This window comes from Manacus vitellinus, unplaced genomic scaffold (assembly GCF_001715985.3).
Source record: "Manacus vitellinus isolate BGI_N305 unplaced genomic scaffold, ASM171598v3 scaffold_35_pilon, whole genome shotgun sequence".
Taxonomy (NCBI): domain Eukaryota; kingdom Metazoa; phylum Chordata; class Aves; order Passeriformes; family Pipridae; genus Manacus; species Manacus vitellinus.
Genome location: NW_021940498.1, coordinates 5,438,876 through 5,465,788, shown reverse-complemented (window position 1 = coordinate 5,465,788; position 26,913 = coordinate 5,438,876).

Genomic DNA, 26,913 nt, shown 5'->3' with positions numbered 1-26,913 from the left:
TTTGTGTAATTTCTTGTCTCTGGGTGCTTCAGCTTATTAAAAATAATTATTTCAGATTTTCTTTCCTTTTGCAGGTTTGTGCTTTAAAGGACACACAGAGCATTTGCTATTTTAAAGGAAACATATTTTCAGGGGGTGAAAGAAAGGATTTGTCTTTTTCACACTGAACATCAAAGGAGGGTCTGTACTATTAACATTGCTGCAACAAATCCTGTGGACATAATTCTTTCAGTTTTACAGTGGAATAATTAAAGCCAGGACATTCATAAGAAATAATTAAGCATTAATTATATTTTCCCTTCCAATTTAAAAATGATGCAAGCTACATCACTATTTCATTTGCAGTTGCAGTATGCTGAATCTTTGAGCAATCAAACCCAAGTCTGTCGTTCACAGAACTGCTCAAACTTGTGGAAGACAGGGTTTTCCCTGGCTGCTACCTCTGCTCTGACCTCCTCTAAAAGATAAGGAGGGATTTAAGGGATTGTTTGAGGACTCCCCCCACCCCTGCCCAGCTGTGTGAACTAAGGAAGGATTGGCTGGAATTGCAGCTGAGGATTTGTGAAGTAGCCAGGATGAGGTTTGGGCTTGGCTGCCTAAGGGGTCACACACCCCCAGCCCAGGCAGAACACACAGTGGGACGAGTATTTGCACTCCTGTGATGTAACTGCTACAACAGTCTCAGCAGCAAAAACATCGAAATCAAGGTAAAATTCGTTTTTAATAGGATGGAATTCTGTAAATTTGCACAAAAATTCCTCTGCACTGAACATCATCTCTTGTTTTCCTTTCTTAGTCTTAATCACTGCAACTCTGTGTTAACCACAGAAATCTTTCCAGAGAAAGAATGAATGACATAAAATGGCCTTGAGCCAGGCTGAAAAGCATTTAACCACTACTGGAAAAAGCAGTTCTGATTCCTACAATGACAGGATACCTCTGTAGCATTGGTAATATACTCGTGTCTGAATATGGTTGTGGCCTTTTAATACTGTACCTCGCACTCCTGATTGCCACTCGGTGGCTACACAGACCCTGCTAGTTGCATCCAGGTAGTGCAGGGCTGTTTAAATCCCCACTTCTCAGCCATACCCTCCTCAGGGACAGATTGCACCTTCTCTACGCAGTAAGTGAACTTTAAACTCTGCGTGCCTTTTGCTTTTGTTTCCTTTCCTTTTCAAAACATCCTGGTGCAGGTCAGGAGAATGTTGCTTCCTGGCAAGAAATCGAGTGCATGTCACACGTGCTCTAGTGTGGTGTGACGGGCACGTGGAAGCACCTGAAGGTGTAGAACTTGAATCAGAAAATTTCTGGGAGTTATATGTCATCGAGAGATCAAAACCTGGAGCAGGTGCATTGCACTGTGCATTAAGCAGCCCTTGGAGTGAGGGATTTAGGATCCATGTTTGGGTTTTGTGGACAAGTGGACAAAATGGCAAAACGAATGGTATGCATTTCGTATATATATATATATACAACTAACATGTGGTGTGGGTGATGACAGATTGAGACCCAGGAGTAACTAGACAACAACTTCAGAATCACTGTGGGTCAGCTTGTTCCCCTCATTGTCCCTGCACCCTTTGTTTCTGATGATTTTCAGTTGTCAGCTGCTCTCTCCTGCTTTCTGCACCAGCCACTTAAGCAACACAAATTTCAAAAGCCTACTGGCCATGTGGAACTGTAAAACTGCATAAATCTCATTAGTACTCTTGAAAAGCTCTGTTGTGTTAGTCAGCCCTTCTCTGCTCCTCACAATATGGTAAAGAATTAAGAATCATCTCTTCCTTTTTCACTTGAACAGTTTGTGGCAGGGTCTCTTTTGAGAGGCATAGTCAGCATTGTGATGCAAGGAAATTTGGCTTAATTTTGTTCACAAGCCTATTCTTCCCAAACTACAGTGAGCTGGATACTGAAGAGACTGTAATCTGCTCTTTTTCAGCCTAGCTAGATGTAAAGCTTCCTATGGAAGTTTGCAAGGTTGCAGGAAAATCTACCAGGTCTAGGGTGTGCAGTTTTCAGAGTCTGTCTATTAGTTTTTGCTTTGTAGTATTGAAACATTCAATCAGAGAATAAAACAAACTCTGCCTGTCTAATTGAGATTTAGGTAAACCACCCCTGTTTCTGTATCTTCCCTCTATGACATAATGATAAATATTTAAGGAGATGCATTATCTTTTGCAAGGGAATGGGCCTTACTTTACATCAGGATACACGCCATACCATCTGACTTCCAAATTATAGCAATACTACCTGCATCTGGAGTGCAATAACACTGCATTCTATCTTATGGAACAGTCTAGGAGTTTTTGATCTAGGGAATTCTAGCAATATTATTGAAGTAAGAGCTCTATGGCAAGGAGAAATTTTATTCTGCTGTTAATTTTTTTTTTCCCCCAAAAAATATGGTCACTTCGAAAAGCACCAGAGATTTCAGGCTGTTCTGCAAACTGCCATCATATCAACAGGAAACTTTCCACTAAATTCAGCCTGGTCACAAGCAGCAGTGTTATGGTGTATGATTTCCTGGAGTAATTGATTGCAGGAGATCGTTAGAAATTATTATGAAATTATTTATGCTTTGAAAATAAGAATTTGTGTGCCAATGTTTTGACTGGGTTTAGTTTCTGAAGCTTTCTGCCGTTTTTCAAGATTTCAGTGGTACCAACTCTATTGCCAATTTTCTGCTGAGAGATGTGCCAAAAGAGAATATTTCAAAAGAAAAGGTCTGGAATAGATAAGAGTCCTTGAGATTTACAACCCAACCATTGGAAAGGCTTTTTTTTTGGTCATACTATCTTTCAGAATTTTAAAGAGGATTAACCCGTGATTATGAATGGCATTCAGTAGATGGAAAGAGGAGAAGAAACTTTGTACTGTAGTATCTAAGAATGAATCTGTGTATAATTTATCAAAGTCTGGTACTGACATGGGATTTTTCCCCCTGTTCTTACCAGTGGAAAGATAGTTCCATGCATGCTTTTCCCATCCTGCTTCCAGTCTTTCATTTCAGCAGATTGGATTCCTTTACAAGGAAAAATTATATCTGAATTTAATCTTTTTATCAGTTTTATATCTTACACATTTACATATGCATGTCATTGTTAAGTTTGACTGAAAAATTAAGGTAGCCATTACTTCTCGTTCTTATGGCTTTTCTAAATAGAATGGAAAACTTCTGATTTGTAATCAAAACTTTGAAATATAATTCCTAATCTTCCCATGTAAATGCAAGTCAACCTCTAGGCAGAGCAAAGGTAAAATATTTCTCAGATGCTTTCCCCCATAAACAAAAAAATCAACAGCATAATTATTTTCATGTAGTTTTTACAGAAGTTTTTACAGGAGTTGGAAAGGCAAAAAAGGCTGATAACAGTGATGCTAATACAAACAGGAATCTAAAGAGAAAAGAGATAACCAAGAGAACTCATAAACATCTTATCAAAAACCCATATCATACCCCTTTCTTTCTTAGAAGAAATCAGTAATGTTAAAAAAAAGAAATCTAGACCACTTTACTGTTTTCTTATGATGACTTGACCCCCACAAATTCAATTTTCAATGTGTGAAATTTGAGGAGGCTGGAGAACATTACTTGAAGGAAATGATTGGTGAGACAGTACCATGGCTACATACCTGAAGGACATAAGTAGGAACATTTTAGCCTTTGAATACATAAAAGGGGCTTATAAGGAAGATGAAGAGACTTTTTACCAACATCTATAGCGACAGTGATTTTAAGTTGAAAGGGGTTAGGTTTAAATTGGACTTAAGGAAGAAACTCTTTGCTATGATGGTGGTGAAACATTGGCACAGGTTGTAGAGGGAAATTTTAAACATCCCATCATTTGAAGTGTTCAAGGTCAGCTTGAATGGGACTTTGAGCAACCCAGTCTAGTGAAAGATGTCCCTGCTCGTAGCAGTACTGGGTAGCCTTTAAAGGTATCTTTCAACCCAAGCCATTCTATGATTTTCTTTCATTTTGCATAATTGTCTGTGTTTCAGATACATGATCAAATCAACATGATTTCAAGTCAGCGCAGGTGTTCACAGACCATGAGGAAATGTAACTGGACTTCTTGATAATTAACATTTCCTAGTACTGCTGTTCTTCTTCCTGCCTTGTTAACAAAACTTACCCTTTTTCTCCATTGCTTATCAAGTTAAATTCATCCTACTGTACCATCTTTTGGCCCAGCATTACACAAAATGCCACTTTCTCAGCTGTGAGTGTTGCAACCAAATGCCGTGCCCGTTTAAACTTCTACACTTCCCTCATTATTGCTAACTAAATTTGGATCAATGTGTTTGAACTTTCAGCAGATGAGATTCTGCTGTCCCAGCAGACAGGAATAGGAAAAGAGAGGGTTAACGTGGTGATAAGCTCTTCTGAACCTATGCTGCCCTGTATAGCCTTAGAGGTCATGTAGTCATCTAAGCGTGGATGCAGAGTACAGTTACTTCTTCCACACACTGTCTGTGTTGCATAGCCCACCTCTCAGTCTGCTCCCAGCATCCCATCCAGGCCAGCATTCCTGGATGGCTCCCTTTTTCTGTGGGATTTGGCTTGGTTGAGTCTGCACTTTGTGCACATTCTTTATGCTTCATTAGTTCTCATGCCTGATATTAGATGGACCCCAACATTTCTAGGGATTTTATTCGATGTAGGTACATGTTTTGGATCAGTTTTACTCAAGTCCTGAAGTGATTACTACACTGCTGTTTTGGTAGACATTTTCAGCATGTTTTGGAGTTGGGTGAACCTATCAGGCATTACTGTTACTCAGTCTCCCCATTACAGTTAGCAAATAACCTCAGTAGTAGGATGACAAAAACAGAGACAGCAAGAGAATCCTAAAAGTGGAAGAAGATATGAGGATGGAAGGAACTTTTAATGGCATTTTTAAATACAATTCATTTTTGCAATCATTTTGGATGGTAACAAATTGCCATTTCCTCTGCTTCCATGGCTGGAGTCAGAGAGAGACTCAATTGTGCCTGAATGCCAGACTGATTGAACACTGTATTTTCTTCTGGGTTCTCAGTGATGGTTTTGACCAGATCTTATTCTTCTGCCTAAAATTTGCCCCACAACAATTTCCTCTTCCAACACTTCCCACACAAGTGATTTTTGGTATTCACGTAGGATTGTGCTACTCTCAAGAGTGCAAAGTATAAACCAATCAGCAAATTATTACTTCTTTATCCCAGGCTCTACACTCCATTTATTCACTGCATTTGTCTTACTTAATGTGAGCACAGTACTTTCTTGCCAGCCACAAAGGCAACAAAAACATGATCTAAGTTACTGCATCTCATACAAACAAATTCTAGTTATTTTCATTCCCAGGTTCTTTCTGCTTTTATCCCACTTCTCCATTTGCTAATTCATCTATTTCTGTCACCTTTTAAAGTCATTTTCTTGATGCACTTGGTCCCTTTTGGGAGACAAGTTCTTGGTACCATCAGTTCTTAATTTTGTAGATTGTGTTTGCCTTCATTTTCATTTCTGCTTTTTAATTGTTTTCAATTAAGAAAAAATGCGGATTGAATCTGTTTATTTAATCTTTTTCAAAACTCAGAACCTTTAATTGCAATATTAATTCCCACTCATGTCATGTGATTTCTCACATGGCTGTGCTTGGGTAGGAACAAATGTTGCTATTAGGAAGCAGTAACTTCCATGTTTTCAGTGGGGCTTGGTAAAAACAGTTCACAGCTGGGACTGAACCTTGGACTTAAAACTTAAGCTAACCTAATTAAACCACTCAAGTTCAGACAAAGTATCTTGCTCTTTGCAGATGTCTCGTGGGAGCAGGTTTCTCCCAGGAGATTCCCAATACTTTCAGAAGTGTAACACGCACATTTCTCATCTCACAATTCGCTGCTGCAAAGAAAGCGCTTCTGAAAGAGCAGGGGGGGGAAAAAAAAAAGGTGTCTTGAGACAAAGCTGGCTTGAATCTTGACTGAAAATATCAGCTGATTTTCATATAATCATCATTTTTGTCTGGTAATTATCCATGACTATAAAGATGCCATTTAAATGTTGCAGCTACATGTTCAGTGGTTTTCTGTAGAGATTGCTTGTTATTTTTCTTCTTGGAAGAGCGGGCTTGTCTCATTCTTGAACCCACAGGATTTGTTTTTATAGGAGCAAAATTCAAGCAAACACTAGTTAAATTTTTAAGGTCCAATTGCATTGCTCTTCTGGTAGTCATGATTATAACTATTGTATTATGTTGATATGTAACATGAACTATACTTTTTTATTATGATTTGTAGTTGTCTAGTAATAAAAAGACCTAGGTTTTGGTTTTGGGTTTTTTTGTTGTTGTTAGTTAGCTTGGTTTTGATTTTTTCCCCATAGGAAAAGGCTAAATTTTTAATTTTTATGTTTCCATGAAAAGTTATATTCTGCCATGTATTCCATTGACATCAGTTGAAGTTTTCATAAAAGTTATCATCTTGCACAAATTAGTTTGGTTTTTTTTAAACTGATTTCATAGGTAATCCTACTGCTGTCACTTATGGTCATGACTTAAGAGCTATTCAAAATAAATTGCTTTCTTAATGTTTAGCATTATGATAATGGTGGTTATCAGAGTGTGAACAAACAATTGACCATTAAATTATTTCTTAATGTGTGCTCAGCTTGTTTCAGAATAGGAACCTGGGGCCAGATTTTAGTGAGTCTCTTGCTCAGTGTCTCTGAAGGAATGAATTATCAGTTCTGACTGGTAAACTGATAAACTAAACTGGTTCTCCTAGCAGGGGAAACATCTTGCATTTGTAGCTTGTTTAAAGCAACATTTTGTGTTTGATATTACCCTTCAGCTCAGTGATCTCTCTAACTGATGCCTGTTTTAGCTGTGTTAAATAATATTCTAGGCATTCAGTTCAACAGCTAAACCAGCAGTTTCTCTTGTTTTCCTGGTGTTGAATTAGGCTCACTGAGTTTATAATCCAGCTTGAACAGAAAAAAATATGAATATGCTTTTAAATAATACTGTAAATAATCCTCTCTGCCACAAGCTAATTCAGTCTCTGATCTTTTCTTCTGCTACAAATTCATGCTTTATTTTTTTAGTCATAAATGTTAAACTAGTCTTGTTACACAATGCTTTGTCTACCATGAGCTTGACAACTCTTAGGCTGATTCTGTTACTTACAATTGCTATTTCTTTCAATTTCCAAATTGTTTCTTCTGTTAAATGAACAATAAAAGCTAATGCCTGACACTTACCTTTTACATCTGTGAATGACAAGCCGTAAATAAAATCACCACCTTCAATTTCTTTCTTCTTCTTGTTCTTCCTTTTGCTCCGCTTTCAGCCTCTGCACAAAACCCTCCCATTCCTCAAGTTCCAATCTGTAGACAGTGAACACTAGTGCAGAACATTACAAATTATGTTTAGGGATGATATAAGTAGCAGTCATGTCCATATCTTCCTTCTTTAATCCACTATAGCTGCCATATCATTAGCAATTTCTAGTAACAGGGGGGTGAGGGAGGGGAGTGGGACATGGATATAGACATGGTTGTCATTTCTTGGAACTGTGTTACATATTTCTGCCCTAATACAATAGTCCATTATCTGACCCTTTATGCCCAGCATAACTTAGGCCATTATACAAGTCTTTTCTGGTAACTGTTTCTAAGCACACAGAAGGCATCCCATTAAAGATACCATTCACTCCATTAAGGGACTCAGGTTCTTAATGGTTTGATGAATCATTAGTGTTTGGAACTCTTGGGTCACTGGCAAGATCTAGAAATGTGAGCTTTGTTGTTTTTTGTTTTGGGGTTGGTTTGGTTTTTTTTGTTTTTTGGGTTTTTTGAGCTAAAGGACCAGATTTTAACTCATTAAAAACACCTACTTCTAAGGAAGGACTGGCTATAAAAAAAAAAAAAATATTTTTTGCTCTTATCCTGCCCCTCAGGTTAAGTTCTTTGACATATTTATATTAAAAAAAAAAAAAAAACAAAAACCAAAAACAAACCAAACAAAACAGATTCAATTGCAAGTGTTACTCTAGTTCCTCCAATTACTTGAAATGTAATTAGAGGTCTTCCTTCAACAAATGGAAACATTGTTGTGTTTCATGGAGAAGGCAGTCCAAGCAGGGAAAGAAGAGGAAGGCAAAGCAACAGAACCACATCTCCTGGCAAGCACGTCTTGCTAAATATTGCTAATTTTTACATAGAATCCTTTTTTATTATTTTTGAGGAGAAAACATTCTTAGCAAGCTTTGGTCATGCTATGATTCTTGAGACTGTCCTCTGCGGGCCAGCTTTTCCTGGAGGTGACTTTTCAGGGCCAATAGTGAACCTTTAAGAGACTTGACTGCAACACTCTTCTGTGTCGTGTATTGAGTTACTGTTACACAGAGCCGAGCATCTGGTTCTGAGGCACTAAATGAAGCTGACATTTATCAGACTTCTTGGCTGTGTGGAAGTCCAAAACTTCACACCTGGAAGAATCACATAGATTTTGCTCCTGCTGTCCTTCAGTACATACGACTGCAAAGTCCCTTACCTGCTAAACAAACAAGTGTGTAGGATACAAAGGAAAAATATGGTTCCAGTCTACAGGTACGTGCAAAATGGTGGGCTGCATGTGAATTATCAGCTAAAATAGGTGTGTGCTCAGTTTTGTCCCCTCAATAATCACCCCTTCTATTTTTTTTATTTGCAATTTTTCCGTGATCTCCAATTATTGGCAAAGTTTGTGAGACTTCTTGTTCATCTTGAAGTTGTTGTCTGGTTGCTATTCCCTTGAAATACATGTTTGAGCTATTCCAATATTTTGGGGGTCAAGGCATCAAGGTAGGACAATCAACAAATCGGGAAGAATTTCGGCACACACAGTGCAAAAAGTAGCTGGTAGACCCACAATTTGAGTTGCTCCTCCAGAACACAGCTCTATAATTGTTGATGACAGCATCAGTCATCACATCCAGTTTCTCACCTTCTTCCATTTCCCCCCTACAGCAATTCCCAACTGCAGAACTTGATCATTACTGTAGAACAAGAGTGATAATAATACTCATGAAAGAGCAACAGTGGAGTCATGATGGCAAGAGGAACGTGGAAGTACACATGGAAACCCTATCCTGACAAGATATAAAGGTGTATTTAAGGCAAGAAGAAACAGACTACACAGAGCCAACCAGAATCCTGGGATTAAACTGGGGGGGGGGGGGGGGGACACAGAGAATAAAAGAGCACAACTAGCACAGCCTTAAGGGACAGCAGGAAGGAGACCTGTGCTTGGGAAAAACAGAGGCTCAGGATGCCCCTGCACTGAGGGAGGTTATGAAGAACTGCCAAGAGAGAAGGAGCAAGATGAAAGCATGCAGGGGAAGGCTGTGCTACAAAGCACTGCAGCATCTTCACCCTGGATTTGCCATGTGAAAGCTTAGAGCACCTAAAACATAAATGCACTAAAATAAATGCTAATCTAAGGAAACCACAGCCACAGTATAACACAAGTATCTTCTCAATTAGCACCACAGATGAAAAGCATGGCACTTTCAAGGGGAAATTATTCCATCTGGAGATGTTCTGTGGCTAAATCAGTTCATTCCTATGCAGGAGATGCAGGCAACAGTGCTGGTCCAGCAGCTCAGGCAAATGTAAATGGATTTCAGTCTCTCTGAACTGAAGGCTTTCAGAGAAGACCACTTCCATTCAAGCTGAGCAGGACAGTACAATGATTAGAAATTTTATGGTATGAAGGCCAAAGTTTGGAGAAGAAAATAGGGTTTGCTGGCAATATACTTATCCATGACAGGAAGTACCCCTTCCCAGCAGTAGTCATAGTTTGCATCACAGTTATACAGTTTTAATATTCATGTGCAAAGTAGGAAGTTGTGTAAAATGTCAAATTTACAATTCTTCCCTTCTTTGAAACTTGCTTACTATTTTCCTTTGAAACTTGCTTCCTATAATAACATATAGTGTTGCTCCAATTTACTACTTTCAAAGCAAGATTTCCATCTGTTGATTTCTCATCCCACTTCCCCATACACCCCCTGCCTTAAAACAAGCAGGTAAAACCCATTCCTCACAGAAAAAAAAAAATAATTAAGATAAATATGAAAGTTGCAGAATCCCTTCACTTTCAGTGTGGTTTGCATTTCTCCTTTTTACAGCTAATCTATAAAATCAGTGCTGTATTCCTTGTTGTTGAGCTATAAAATCGTTCACGGCAGAGCAGTGCAAAGTGTTTCACAAAACACGTGAGTGGTGTTACCTACATCAGTCTCTCTGCTTGTAAGTGTTTTCTTTCATCTGATTAATTCGAATCAAGTTGCTTGAACCTTCTGGCTTCTCTGATGTTGCTTTCCTTTCCTTTCGTCAAATGCCTGCGATGCTGTTCTGATGTTCATACAGAAATATCTGGTCTCATCGGTTAAGTTTATAACCCTACAGGATTGTAAAGCTGGTGTTACTCAGTGTAAAATTTCCCATGAGACCCAGACACCACTTTTGTTACTGTCTCAACTGCAGGGGAAAATGGACACCAGGTCCTATACTAGTTCCCATTTCTGAAGGTTCAATAGCATGCTTTTATGGTAAATTAATACTAATTGTTCACAGCAAACCTCTACACTCTGGCAGTAATTAGACATGATTTACACAGGTGCACAGTGTCTGTGTTTTAGTACTGTGTGTTTGGCCTCTTTTGCCTCATAATCATTTATATATATTTACAGCCCTATCAAGAATGTTTTGGGGTGGGGTTTTTTCAGGTATTTTTAGTTAGATTTAGGAAGGATTTATTATATTAAGAAGTTGAGGATAAGCAAGATAATATACAATAATTAAAAAAACCCAACAAGTTAAATGCCAAAGGTACCAGTTCAACTGAATGTAGAGAATCAGTTTATTTTAAAGGACAGGAACACCCAGACGTAATGGTGATTAAAGCCTTAATGGATTGGTTTGATTGCTTATTTGAGAAAGCTCCCTGTTTTACGTTAAATTCTCCAAAACTGTTTAAATATTGATTGAAATCTCTCAAATGGATGCATGGTAATCCCATTCCTTATTGTCTTCATTGCCTTCTAATGACATATTGTTTATAGAATCAAAAAGACTAGTTTTAGCTCTATTTATTCCTTACATCTCTCTGCTAAATAGGCACTCTTATCTTGACTCATTTTTGTTGCTGTCTCGTGTTGGAAGTCAGTGTTTTAAAGATTGGGCTTTAAAAGGAAAAAATATCCCATTGAAATTTCATTGCCTCAGAACATATGTTCAGATATTTCTAACAGCCTTCAAACTAAAGAAGAAAATGTCCTTAAAGGAGTCACATCTCTTCAAAGTGATCATTGTGAAGCTACCACTTGCCTGTGTTTTCGAGGATGTTTATTTTACATGCTTGTGGTCTCTTTGTTACCCATCGTGACCTCTGAAATGGTAATATACGAATCATTTACTATTGTATTTTTAGCTGTTACTACACCCACAAGACTTTTTATTACCAGCAGGAGTGGAGGTATTAAAGAGATTTGTGGGCCTCAGAAGGCTCAAAGCACAGTAGGGATGAAATTACAAAATTATATTCTTATAAAATATATTTCTAAAACTGTGTACAAAGGCCCAGTGTTAATGAAAGTAATTGATAGCAAATACTGATTTCTTCTTACATCACTAACAAAGCATTTTTTCTGAGTAATAATGAGCCTCTTTTTAGCAACAATAGGAAAAAAATGAGTCTCATGAATCATTTATGTGGCCTCATTCATTGCTATTATTACTTCTGCCATCAAATATTTTGGGAATTCAGCCCCTTTTTCTCTCTGTCTTTACATCTCATGTAATGGTCTTTCTCGTACTTTTCAGAAGGAAAATTGAACTTTCTTCTTCTTTAATGTACAGAAAAGTACCAGATCTTCCATTCTGATTCTGAATAAATGTTCCTGTTGCTGAGACTTTTAGCTGGAGGAAGCCATAAAAGATGAATAATTGCTAAAGGAGAAACAAGATAGAGGAAGTAAAACCCGATGTGCTGAAGAAATTCATTTTCGAAAGGTCAACACCTTCAGCACAGGATTTGCCTAAATTGGACAATTCCATAATATTTTAGCTGTCAGTAATTCCACTATACTGGAAATAGTCAAAGTGCACTGAAAAGTGTCATGCCCATGTAGTCGGTTTAATTACAAGTAAAATTGCATAATGCTTAGAGCGGGACAACGAGTGCCAATAGACTTTGGTTCTTTTGGACTTTGTCTAAGCTTATCGAAACAAGTCATTTAACCTTTTCTACTCCAAAAGTAGAAAAACGGTTTTTACTTAAAAAGCACAAAATGGAAGCAGGAGGTTGAACTAGATGATCTTTAAGGTCCCTTCCAACCCAAATAATTCTGTGACTCTAAAAGTAATCATCCACACAATTGTTACCTCTCAATAGATTCATGTGTTCTGCAGGAGGCTGCAAGTAGAGACAATATAGAAACTGTCTACAACAGGTATCACACTTTCTCTTTAGCTGACTTTAAGGAATTGGGATTTTTCAGTGAAATGTCTTCTACTCTAATTTTGTCAATGACACCCTTCGTCTTCACTAATTTCCAGCTCAATGGGGAACTGCTGTTCTCACATCCAGGTTTTATTTGTGGTTTATATTTACCTTTATTTTATACGTTCAATTCTTCAAAAATTATTTGCATGCTTGTGATCTCAGAATCAACTGAGAGTGGTTTTTGGTTTTCCAGTTGGTTTTTTTGGTCGGTTTTGGTTGGTTGTTTTTTTTGTTTGGTTTTTTTTTTTTCACAGGGGGTTTTTAATGAATAAATACAGTTGAAAACATTAGGCAACTAGAAAAGAGGCTTTTTTAAATGAGGCATGCTGAACTCAGTCCACCACCCCAGACTCCTAAAACAAGACATATTACAAAGATAATCTCTGTATAAACACTAATGCTAAAATTATGACTGGTTTAATTTTAGTTCAGTTTTGGTGAGGTTACACTATCACATTCACAACTTTTCAACTTTTTAAAATGCACATAGTATTTAGTTTGATTAAAATGTGTTTTCATTGAAAAATACTTAGTACAACCTCTCTATGCCTCACCTTCTCCTTTTATAAAACTTTTATGACAATTTTTACATCCGTCTTATAATTTTCAGCTTTTTGGATGACTGGTATTGTATTCCCATCAAGTGGCATGCTGACAGTTAACTTTTTGCATAGAATTTGCAGCTGCAAAAACCAGATTCTCCCTCTTCTCATGAAACAAATGCGGCATCTTTCAGCAGAGATGTGCTTCAGTGTGCTTCTTGTCAGTACCATCAACATTTTTAAGTTAAAAGAGTTGTTTTAAAAATTAAAGGTTTATTTTTATTTCCTAATATAAGAACAATAGTAAGAAGAGCCATCGTGCTGTTGTGTGAAGTTGGAGGATATTCTACTCAATTCTACTCTACTCAGAGCCACACAATAAGCTGCTCCTAAGATACAGCCTCATTAAAAGCGAATAATGTTGATACAAACCAACGTTAAACATCTAAATGCCACCAAATAACTAATTTTGTTTAATCCACTTTTTTCAATTGTGTTGATCAAACATCATTGGGAACAGTTTCATGACTAAGTCTACTCTGCCTTTGTGTGCAGGGCCCTCGCCCTTTGCATCATGTTGATTTGCCACTACCACTGTTGGTCATAAAGCCACAGTCTGCCTTAAAACTTATCCACCTACAAAATTTCCAGTGAAATATTTTTGGGTGGATCAACACCACGATCCAGTTTCTGATGAACCTGTGGAAATGTTAGGGGCAGGGACTGAGTGCAGAACTCCAGAGCTAAAAGAAATTTTGGTTCAGATCCCAAGATCACACTTGCAGCTGTTCCTTTTTTTTTTTTTTTATCTTTTCTGTATTTTTCAGAGCTCATTTCTTCCATTAGAAATATGTTAATCACAAGATTAGTAGTAACTGAAAACACTCAGTGGAAGCTGATTTCAGATACAGCAGTGAACTCTTTACCTCACAATGTTTAACTGATGGTTTTTCTTAGAAACTGTTGTAAGATATGCACTTTTAATCTATGATCCGTTACTGGAGTGTTTACTTAGTGGACTTACCTGGAAGAATTAGCATCTCTTGTAAATTAAATTTATTTTTTTCTACATAACATATAGTATGTGATAAGTCACATGTTCCATAACAGAAGTATGACCTGAACTAAGCAAAAAATAATTGTGGATTAATGAATGAAAATTATGTAAGTCTAAAAAAAACGCAGAAGTAATCCAACTATCATTTTTTCCTTCATGACCAATCTTCTAAAGATAAGGACGTCTTCTATTCTTTTAAATATAATTCCAATAACTATATCCAGCTCAGAAAACTTAAAATATAGTTCCAGTGTGTGAACTATATGTATATCTTTATATTTAAGAAAAAAACCCAACCAAACAAAAAAACCAGTATACCAAGAAGTCCAATTAGTCCAAATCAGTCCAGTCAGTATACAGTCCCATCCTTTTTTAGTCCCTTCTGTTTATTTTTCTTTTTTCCTTTTTTTATTCTTTCTTGGTCGGTTGTTGCAAGCTGGAGACAATGTGTTAAGTTACTGGATTTTCATGCTCTGGAAAGCTGCCTGGCATCTCTATTCCAAAGCACGATTCCTGTCTCCGAGCAAGAAGGAAACAGAGAAAGAGATGACCTTTGCAGCTGCCATTTTGAAAAAAAAACTCTTCAAAGGTTGTTAAGAAGAGAAGCCAGAAACCTGGGATGGCGAAATAGAAGAAAATGAAAGCCTTTAGTGCTGCAGGGAGAAGTGTTTTGCCAAAAGATGGTGGCAACACATCCTCTGCTGGGTTTGTGTGGGCTCTCTGGGCACAAGGAGTGGCAGCGGCAGAAGGTCATGCTGAGATGGCTTCTGATGCTGGATGACACATTGGAGAGAAGTTTGATTTTTAGGCAACAAATTCCAGCATTCTAATCTCCCTGGTCTCCGGGAGACTCCTATTGCCCTCAGCACCATGTGGAAACACAGTTTTCTCTGGGGCTCTGATTCCCTTTCCCAAAATAGGCCCTCCCAGCAACTCAGCAGTGAGATGTTAAGAATTTAGAGAACAAGCTGTAAACTGCCTGGAAGAGATCTGCTGCAAGAGGGATGAAATAACCACAGCTGCCAGAGACAGAATGTGCTTGGACAGATGGGACACCCCTGAAAGACAGCAGCACCCCACAAATGGCCCCAGATCAATATTCCAGGACAGGGAAACCACCCCCAGACTGGGTAAAAAAAATCAAGGCTATGGGAAGGGAAAGGAAAATACTTCTTCAGACAGATATTCTCAAACTGCCAACACCTAAAATAGCAATCCTAGAAACCTGAGCAAGGATGATCCCATTTTATTAAGGTCAGATGGAAAAGCAAAAGCCCCTATTAGGAGTGATAAGAGACAGCCAAATTGAATAGTATTGGAAAAATACCAACTGAAGCAAACAGCCAATATCCAAGCTATCTAGACTTTCCTAACACAGAACAGGTCCTGCCAGTAGTTAACTGCAGGTTTAGTATATTTTCTCCTGAAAGTTTTTCTGCAGAAAAAAAAGCAGCCCACAGAAACCTCAGAGCTCATACAGTTTTTCTACGGTGCACAGCCAGGTCATCTTGCAGTGTTCACTGTTCTCTGTCCTTTTGGAGCTGCTGCCTGAGCTATAAAGTGAGACCCTGCCACAGCTTTTCCTTTCATGTGTGAAGAAACACAAGAATTAATTCTGCTTGCAGTGTCCAGCCTACCTAGGGATACTTGAAGCTATTGTTATTCAAAACATATGTTCTATGCTGTGCCTGAGTGACCAAATATAAATTTGCATTTCATTGATATGAGGTTTTGTTTTCTGTGGCTTTGAGATAGCTGGTACTCTTTCTCCTGGGACAGAGGTCTTCAGGACAGCATAAGGGACATCACCAGTGGGTCTTGAGTAGAATAACACATTTTTCTTTGATGTGGAAGGAATTGAACCAGATAAGTTAAAAACCATACTAGAGAGTATAAACGTCTGATGATTCAAATGCCACTGTTTTACCCACACACCAAGAAAGGAATCTCAAAATGCCTGCTAACTACTGAGCCACCCAAACACCTACTTATATGAGTGTTCTATTTTCCTAACAGTGGTTTGCACCTCCATCCAGCACAAGCATTTCAGTCTGTCTCCCCAAAATAAATCTAGTTGCTAAGAAAGACTATTGATTCACAGTTGTGAAAGATATATAAATATATATAGATATATATATATAAAGATGTCTTACAGGTGAAAGAGGCATCTGTTCACTCTGCAATAATACAATTCTCTTCACAGATTACTCCCACAGCTTTTGAACATATCTCAGTAGCACAGGGATGGGACTGAAAGCACATCAAGGAGTTTGACTGGCAGAATTCAATGTCTAATTGGTGGTCCTCAGCCATGAGTTTCCAACACATAGAGGAATAGCAATGAGGTCTGTAATGTTTGTAAGTCAGTGCTACAGCTTTACTCATGCCTAAAAGCACGAGTTGATTTCAGTTTGGGGTGTGATCGTGTTCTGAATGTGGGACATGAACAGCTTCCATAGGATTGGCCCCAGGTTGAAAGTCACAAGCAGTAGCAGGCCCATGAGAGGCATCTTGATCTGGACACTTCTGACAGCTTCGGGACCCAGGTCCTCTCCCTCCACCTCTGCCCTGTTGCACAACAGGGAAATGCAGCACAGGGCACCCCACAAGCTGTTCCAGGGGAACTGAACCTGGACGGAAAGAGATAGTTTCAGTTACAGCCAAGGAAGGAAGGTTCAGAGCAAAAAGTACAACTGCAAGTATGACTAAGCAGGGAGATTTATGCTGAAGAAAGACCTCAGAAAAAGAAAAAGGGGGGTTGGGGCTTAGAAAGAATTAAGGAACAGCTGAGTGCTCCAAAAATACAGTATTAACAATCTCTAGCAGCAGCAGCAGCAGTAGTATTCCTGTGCCAGAAACTCAGCTTCCTGTTATAGGACCCAGTTGCTATAGAAACTTCCAACTGGGAGCTAAATAAAGTAATTTCTATGCTAGTGTTGGTGTCTGTAACTTCAGCACCTGATGCTAACCAAATTGTGCTCAATAAACAAATTTAAACTCTAAAAGCCTGCAATGAGTTCACAATGTTTTCTATACAACTGATTAATCCCAATTGATCTTGGCTTCAAACTCAAGAGCATGAGAAATCATAGAAACAGGTAAAAGACTACTCTGGACAAGTATGCCTCCCACTTTATTTGTTTTCTTACCTTATTTCCTGCTTCTCCAACATACATGCCTCTTTATTCTATCTTAGCTATTTCTTATTTTGAAACTGTCTTTTTCGTGGCTAACCTTACAGTTGAGCCTGACATCTCTGATCCTCTTTAGACAAATTAATTCTGCACTAACCTGTGCTTGCTCTTGCATCCCTTTCATATTCATTAAACATTTACTTCAGGTTAAAAATTTGAGAAGCAATGTTAACAGCTGAGTGCAAATCCTTTTTCTTAGATCTCCAGCCCAGGGATGAGACACAAGGGACAAGCTTGCAGGAGCCTGCACAGGCAGCTCATACTATGGGAACCATGAGAAATGCTCGTCTCTCCGGGAACAGAGGCACAGATAAATCTGGTGAACCTGGATGCCAGGACATCTAGAGTAAGAAACATCTTCTCTTTAGAAAGGAGAAATTGTTATTGTTATAGCTATTACTGCAGCACTTTCCTGTACTGACTAAGAAACGAGATCACCTCAAATGTTTCAAAATGCAGACTCTGTTTCTGTATGACGTTAAATGCAAGTAGATCAAATAAATAGAAAAAATAACATTGGTGCCGTGAGTAGTCATGTAGGACAGATTTAGAACTTTTTATAATTGCCTCGTTACTGTTATAGAAGCTGCTTGACTATTTCTGCAACATCTGGCAAGATGGCAAGGGTTGAAGCTACAGAGAGTGTCACAGAGCCATGGCAGTGACTGCCCTCCCTTTGACAGATTGGTCAGACCTTTTCTTTACATTTTAAGTGTCCAAAGTGTGTGAAGGAATGGGTTAAACACCTGGAGTACCTGGAACTTCTGGGGGAAGAAAGCAGAAGAGGAATGCAGCAGCAGTGGGACGTGGAGGTTTTCATCATTCCTGGGAAAGGTGAACAGCAACAGACATTGCCTTGTCCCCGAGGGAGGAACTGAGGAGCCTGAGTGGACAAAGATGTGTGTTGGCACCTGAAGGTCATTCAGTCTAACCCAGCATGGAGGCTGAAAACCAAGGTGAGGGAGAGGGGAGCAGGAACAGCTCATCAGCTGCTGCAGGAGAAGGGAGAGGAAGCAGAGCTGCTTGGAAGAGGCCAGAGCAGCCACATCACAGTGCCCAGAAGCCACCGGCGTTTGCTGGGACAGGAGCAGCAGTGGCTGCTGGCACAGGGTTGTCCAAGGCCTCAGGAACATTCTCAAGCAAGAGCAGGGCTTGGGCAAAGCTTGGGCAGAGGAAGCTCAGATCTTAAGGTACGTCTCTGACACGTGGTGAGTTGCTGGGCTTGGGCAGGGGGTGGCAAAGAGCCGGCACTGCCGTGCCAGGTGGCTGGTGGCACGTAGACCCCTTGCAGGCTTTGGCAGGTGCTACAGGCAGCTGGTGAGCACGAGCTGCCTGATGGCTCCCAGGCAGCAGCAGGCAGGCGGCCAGGCTGCCAACCAAGTCTGGAGAAAGTGGACTCCTGGCCCTGACAGGAGAGCAGAATCTAGCTGGTAGAGCTACTCAAAGGACCACAACAACTACTTGCTTGAGAAGAACTGGTCAGTAAAGTAGAGAAAGTTTATGTTTTATCAGTGTCCACATAAACCAAGGCATTAAAGTCTTTGAAACAAACCTGGTGAATTAGACTGGACTTCAAAAGCTTTCGGTGGTACTTTTTTCATCCAAGTCAGTGTGATGATATCTTAACATAAAATTAGCTGGGACTTTGGAAGAAGGACCACACTGTTCATACCTTGTCAGAAGCAATGTGTGTGGGATGTATATGTATCCCAAATTTATATATGCCTGTGTATACACATGCATATATGCATATATATGTAATCCTCTGTTCAATGTTTTGGGGTAATTGCTGCTCAGAACTGAGCTGAGTCCTGCTGCTCACACCACAGCCAGGTATTAAACAGACCATGCTGAAGTACATACAGTCCAGCAAGACACTTGCTTAACATAAAAGTTGTGTTTGCAATCCCATTGGCTTCAGGAGAACTTACCCACAAGCTGAAATTTTCCCATATGCTTGAATGCTGTGTTGAATAACAACGAGCTGAAATTCCCACATTCACTTAGACCATATTTAACTGCTGACACATGTAGGAGATGCTTCCAAGCCTTTGGGTGACAAAGGAGCCCATGAGGAGAAGACAAGGAAGTATCATTATTTCCTGTAGGGGGAGATTTGCCATGGGGAAATGAAGAAGACAGGAAGGTCAGGATCCTAAGATGGGGAGGCCAGACTTTCTAGGCACAGAAATATATGTTGTGAAGAAGGAGACACAGATTTCTTTGGAGGGAAGCTCATAGCAGGGAACCATGAGGGGTGATCTGGAATGCCCCTGTTGCTGGGGGTTGTTAGGGAGCCTGGGGATTTTAGGCATTTGGTCATGCAAAAGTACCTACAACTCCACCCTCTTCCTTGGTGAAACAGAGGCAGTCTTCATTAGCTCTAAAATATAAAGAAGCTGAAAAGGGAGACGACTTGCTTTTTTTTTTTTTTTTTTTGGATTGGAGTGTAAGGAAGACACACTTGAGTCCTCAAAAAGGCTTTGAGAGTCTTGTTTTTAATGAACCATGATTTTGAAATTTTTTTTCATTTCGAGAATTGACACAATTCTGATTGTGTCTGTTGTTCTTCATAGTGTCTATTCTGTTGGCACAAGTTTATGGAAGACTCGAATGGATACTTAAATACAGTGATGCAGGTGCAAAGCTACCAGTTTTCATAGAAGTGTTGCTTTTTTCCTTGCTACTTCAAGAAGATCAAGTCCTTGTACAGTCTACACACAAAGTGAGTCACAGCTAAACTTCCACAGTTTTTTATCTTTGTTACACGCTTTGCAAATAAGCCAAAAGGGCCACACTTCAGTGCCTTTCAAAACTGGAAAGCAAAATTTGTAACCCCCTTGCATTGCTTTTCTTCCCTTCTTTTTTGTCCTTCATTGTCTCACTCAGTCTCTTTTCTTGCTTCCTAAACCTTCTAGGAAATTTTTTCCTTGTTTGCTTGGTTTTTTGTTTTTTTTTTTTACTTAATTCTTCTTTGTATTGCTATTTCGTGTTACCTGAGAGCTGTTGTAGAGAATATTTTAATTTGCATTCCTGACACATAAGGTCTGCCACTTACAGTGTTTGTCCTAAAAAGCATCATGTACTTCCCTGAGGTGGCTCTCTCTTCTGGCAGGATCCAAGCTTCCAAATACTCACAAAACCAGAAAGCTGCAAGCTGGTTTCTTCCCTGCCATCTATCTCAGGAACCAGGCCAAGCCTTCAGGTCTTTTTCTGGTGAACTTACAAGGAAAGACAGAACTATTTCACTTCCAAAGGTCCAGCTCAGGCTGTGTGCAATGGGTTTCATGCAAGGAGGTCCCTGTATTTACAAAGACTGACTGAGTGAGTGGGTTCCTGCTTAAACACTGTTCAGTAATAGATGACCAGAGATACTTTTCAGTGCAGCATTTTAGCCATGATGTCCATTTATTTGGAAATGGAAAAAAATCTCTTTGCCTATACAAAGAGGCAGGCCTATGCTGATATCTCGTGTTATTTTTTCTGTCTCTGATTTCTCAAAGTTTCACAAAGGCCTGTCTTATCGTTCTTCATTACTACTCTAAACAAAGTAAGTAAAAAAAGAAACTGTGTGCTAAAGTAATATGGATTAAAACATGCCTATTTAATTTTATATGCACTGAGGGTCATGGCAATGATTACTTACAGCATGTTAGCTTTAGCATGTGCATAATTATTTCCAGGATCAGTGAAGAACAGGTCACCTTTCAATACACAGGAAGCTTAATGAGGGATGAAAAGTTAAAATCCTAGATCTGAATTACTCTGAGATGTGGGACTTCAAAATATATATCTAAGGGCTAGCGGGTTACCAATAATATTTGTTCTCTAAATTTAAACAGAAAAGTTTAGATAACCATTCTAATTTTTTGGTTTACTCAGTGTTACTTTACACAGTAATCTGCTGTACTTAAGCATATTTTACTTCAGAGAAGTAATTGACTTTTATAAAGAGAAAATGGTATTTTGAGAACATAAAATTTATTTATAAAAAAAGTTCAGGCCCTTAAGTGGGAAGTTGGTAGGAAACTGGGGAAATGGTTAGGTGGTTGTGGAAAGAATTTCCTCTACTTCTTATCTTATATAATTTTTTTTATTTTTGCATCTCAACCCCACCTTAAAGAAAAAAAAAATTAAGACCTAGAGGAACAGTATCAACGTTCTGTCTGTTCATGAAAGAAACACTAGTGCTTTGTTCATTTCTTTTATAAATTTCATCAAGTATTACCTTTCTTCTTTTTGAATGCAACACTCTGTTTAATTTAGAAGAAACTTAGTTTCTGAAAAATCACTGTGAGAAAATAATTGCTTACAGAGAACCTTTTATGTCTCTAAGGGGCAAATTGAGCTGATACTTTCCATTCCTCACAGTGATGGGATAACTGGCAGCAGCTGTGGAAGTGGGAAAGGGTGTATCAGTCTTCTTCCCTCACAGGTGCTGGGTCTCACCTGTTTCCTGGGATGTAGGAGGGTCCTATAGCTCTGGGTGTTTGGTGTGGATCAGCAGCTGGCTGGGTGAGGAACCTTGCAACTGGAAGGAGGTGAGGTTCTCTTGATCTGTTTTCTTGAGCTATGTTATTAGTCAGCTGTCTCTTTTTTTTTTTTTTCTCCTGATGTTTATCTCTGCAGAGGTGCACTTATAGCCCATAACTTTGATTTTTAAAAAGGTTCATGAATACTTTCCCTGTGGAAAGGGAGGGATTTCTTTCCTGAATTATTCATGAGTGTGATTTTTGTGGGTTCCTTTTTACTTATCTGCACAACTATTTCCTTCTTGGCTTCTGTTTTGACACACTTGTAAATTCCTCTCTGCATACTTGTTCCCTTTTCTCCTACGTTTTGGTGGCATGTGGGGTTTGGGAAGTTTGGGGAAAGGGCAGAAGAAGGAGGTGAGAGAGGTTACCCTTACTGTGGAAATGCCTTAGTTCTAGAAAATGATGGTGTATGCTTTAAAACATCTAATTCTTTCAGTACAAAAACGGGGTAGTAGTCTCATGAAGAAATAAGCAGGTAAAATTGCTTTTCTAGGGCTTTAGGTGGTACCTACTGGAACTCGTATTTGAATTCATGAGCACTGAGCCAGAAACTATTCCAGCTCTACCTAGCTCTAAAAATAAAGTTTACCTTGCTGAAAGTCAGTGTCCCCTTTGTCCACTAACAAAGGCTGTAGTATTACAATGATTTAATGCAACTGAGTATGGCTCTGAAAATTCAGAGCTCTCTGCAACCTAGTGGAGATCTCTCTGCCCATGTTTTGATGCAGAACTGTAATTTCTGTGGTAGGGACACAATCTACTTTCTCAAAAGCAAGTCTCCAGGGTTTAAATACATATGCATTTAAGCTTTTTTAACCCAATGCAAATGAATGTAATAAATGCAGGTAAGAGCAGTAAGATGCACCTTGTGACAGGGCTTTAGATAAAGCTAATGGTCTGGAAGCTATTGCAGCTGGGCAAAAAAGGAGAAGGAAATAGAAATCAAGAAGCTGTAAAGATGGTTGTGGCAAAGGTGCAAACACTGATAACAGATTCATTTAGACAAAAATGTGGGGGCAGGGAGACTTCTTGAGGCAATTATCCCCTAGGAGTAAATTTACAAAGGAACCTCATTTTAAGGCATCAGAATGGGCAAGTGTGAGAAAGGAGATTATGGTCCTACCATTTGATTACAAGGTCTGAAGTACCTATGGGAAGGAGTGGCTGGGTTATTTAGAGGACTGAATGCAACTATCTACAAGGTTGCCCAGGAGGCAAAGACTGGGTTTATTTCATATGGAAGATTTGTAGAGGGGGATATCTGTCAATAGCAAAAGAGAGTAAAATGAGAATTTAAGTGACAATGTGGCTCACACTGATGCAACTGCCAAATATCATCAAGTAACTGTTGGGGAAGTCCGAGTGCCCTGAAGGATCTATGTCAAAAATATGTGGGGCAACTGAAATAGTAAAGGCAGGACTTCATTTAGGTCCCATTCTTTAGATCCAAGTCCATGCTTGTGGCTGCTTAATATAAATGAGGCAATACTGCACATACTTGGTTATTGAAGCATTTGAACGTTTCAAATTCTTAGTAAGTGAATGGATATAGCACAGGCCTATGAAGCATAAGAATTAATCAAGTGAATAAGACAGGGAAAACAGAAGTTTATGACTTTAGTAACCTTTAAAAACACTTCCTAAAATCCTTGCCTAAAATGAAGAATGTAAAACATATTTTAAAAACTGGGAAAGCGAAGACCTGTGTTCAATCAGGCACAGTGATTTTTCTGGAAGGCCTGACTGATCCTTGAGGGACTGGATTTTAGGCAGCATGGTGACTTCCCCGTGTGCCCGCCCGTGCTTTTCGTTCGTGGCGTTGGGGAATACATTCAGTGCATGTAGCAGGTTGAGCTCTGGGTGGTAGGAGCCTGAGACCCAGAGAGGAGGTTGTGAACTGCTGACCCTCTGGTTATCAAAGGGCCTGGGGACCTGTGGCACAGCCAGGTGACTGGACACTCAGAGGCAAGGCAGGAGACCGTGCACCCAGGAGGATGAGTGAGGTTTTTGGCATGCCTGGACTGTGAGTGGATTAAAGCACCCGGGGGTCCTCCCTGAAAACAGAGACATCTGAGACTCTGCCAAGGGAAACCTGATCTCTGTGAGCAGGGGAGTGTGTGGGGAGTCAAGAGGGGACCCCTTGGGTCACTGGAGCCACTGCTGAGAAGGGGCCTCAGTCCCAGCAGTGAAAGTCTGTGGTGGTGGGAGTGTGACTGGCAGAGAGCCCTGTGAACGGTCACACTGGGAAGTTTCCTTAACAATGAGATATCTGGTATTGAGAAGCTCTTGGAAAAAACCCTACAGGCAGTCTAACTGAGATGTTAATTTTCCTTTCAAGAGCCCCAGGCTTGTCATTGGCATTAGGGGAGTACTGAAGTGCAACAGCAAACGTTCAGGCAGGTTGCTGAGATTATCTGCTTTTCTAACCAAAATACAAAGAGACAGAACAACACATTTTTGTGTGTGTATTATCACTACTCATAAGGGTTATTACAGAACAACAAAAGGGTGTCAGGGAATAGAACTCACACTGTTGCTTAGAAAAAAAACATCACATGAATTAAATGTGCTTTAGGAATATGAAAGGAGCACTTATATAGCAGCTCTTCTAGCTGGAATCTCAAACAGGAAGCATGAATATGAAGCTTTCTCAGTGATCACAAACATACTAAGGGAGGTTGTCTCATTCCCATGCACTGCAGATACGGATAGACAGCACAGGAGATCAAAGCTCAGGCTTGAAAAGTCACTTTCTCCTGGATGGATGTTACTTGATTTCAGACAGAGCTGGCAATGTTCTCTCTCTTCTTACACACTTAAAAGCTCTGTATGGGTTGTCAAGCCAATAAAGTCTCATTGAACTGAGACTGCTTTCTAATTATGGTATATGACAATACCTGTGGAAACTCATTGCCTTCAATAAAATTGCAGAGGTGGAACTGATTGGGAGTTAGTGAGGGATCTGGTAAACAATGCTCAAGAAAGAATAGGATTCAGCATTCTCACTCTTCGTCCAGTTCTTTGCACAGAGGTAATGAGAACACAATCTAGTAAAACACTGTGTGATATGAATGGTGATGCAGTCCTCCTGAATATAAAGATGCCATTGCCACAAAGAGGGCTTTCAGCATAGAAGTACATATTTACACAATCAAGAGAGCCTCAATGCTCTCTAAGAATGGCTGTCTTTTTTCCTCCTCTTTTAAACCTAACTTTTAGTTCTGGCATGTTGCTCCAAGAGCACAACAGGTGATGTTTCAGTCCACGCAATATGGAAGTCATTACTTCTTGCTTCTTTTGCGTTTTGATTTTGCTCTTTATTTTCTTTATTTATTTTTGCTCTTTGTTTTACTTTTTATTTGCTGTGGAGAAAAAAACTCCCCCCTATTCTTATATTGTCAGTCCCTGATGAACACTTCACATTTTTAATAAAGGTGCAGCGTATTTAGTGGCAGATTCTGTGCAAAGAGTAGCATGTCAGGGTGTTGTATAGAGCAATATAAGTGTATCAACGGATTTATCAAGTTAATCTGAATGTATATTTAAAAGTGCCAAATGTGCTTTCACATCAGTTCTGGTGAGTCTTTTGAATCTCGTTACAATGCAACCTTGAGGGAGTTTGGAGATCTGAAACAGAAGTAATTAGCTCTTTCTTTAAAGGAAATTCGCCCTTGCTGACAAAATATGAGCCAAGGCCATTACAATTCTTGGCCTGTTTTGTATGTAGAAACTACTGCAATTCTGAGACTAGGTCTCCCTTCAGGTGTGTTGGAAAAGGCTCAGAATCAAAAAATGATTGAGGATTTGACCCTGATGTAATGATGTAACCCTGACATCACAATGAAGAATAAATGTTTCTAGTTACAAATAAAATCTCATATGTATTGACTCTTAAGTATTTCCATCCCAGTGGAAATACTTGGCCCCACACAGAGCTGGGGTGTACTGCTATGATCACAATATAGGGGGTGGAAGTAACATGTGTCAGACCACGTGATAGTCAAGGATGGAAACTGGCAATATTTTTGCCAGGTTTTTCCCTTACTAGTGTTCTGTCAGTGCAAAATTAATATTCATGTCAGGTTTGCATACTCATCTAGGGCAGCTGGACTTTACTATTCACTGTGTTAAACTCCCTTTTTCCTGAGATTCACCTCCAAATTGATGCTGAACTGAGAACAGGGAGTAGCGTGGGATATACTGAGTGCTTCATTCTAAATGGTCATTGACAAGTAGAAATAAAACAGCTGAAAAAAAATCTGTTCCCAGGACTTTGAGAACCTCCCCAAGTCTTCATTTCTGATGGCTCAAGCAGTTGCTTTCTGCAGAAGCAGAAAATTCTCAGCCCAGCAGCAGTAAATAGGGTGCTACACAAAGAGGTGTCAACTGAACTGTGCTGAATCCATGCTGTTATAGCTGAGGAGTGCTTGGCACAGCCTGATCAGGGTGTACATTTAATATTTCCCTTAAAGGAAAGAAAAGTTTAGGGGATTTTTTACTGTTTTAGTGGTCTTTCTTGCTATTCTCTCCCTCATTTGCTCCAATAGTTGTGACATTAATGTTTCCAGTTCTCAAATAATGATGCTTGATCTAACTTAGTAAGTGGGTTTTTTTTTTTGTTTGTGGGGGAGTTTTGGGGTTTGTTTTTCAGTTCTTTTTTTCCAGAGACCTGTTTGAAGCAAGGTAATACATGTGTATGTGTGCCAGGTTAAACATTTCATATTGACTAAAAGTACATAAGGCAATATCTGATCAGCTGATAAAATGAAGCCAGTTTTGAAACAACTGAAAAAAAGCATCTGTAGATGTTTGGGTTTTTTTCCTGTGCTGGATTTAGAATGCTGCAATTGATATCTGTTCTGCTTTTCCCAGGGTTCAGTAAAGTCTCTAATGTTTCAATGAGGTGCATTGAAAAGCCCACGTGGATAAAGCAATTTTGCTTTGTCCACACATATATAGTATTCCTCTTTTTTTGACTAACTGGTAGTGCACTCTTTTACTATCAACCTGTCATTACAATTTTGCCACTCCATTTAGAAAAAGCATCCTAAA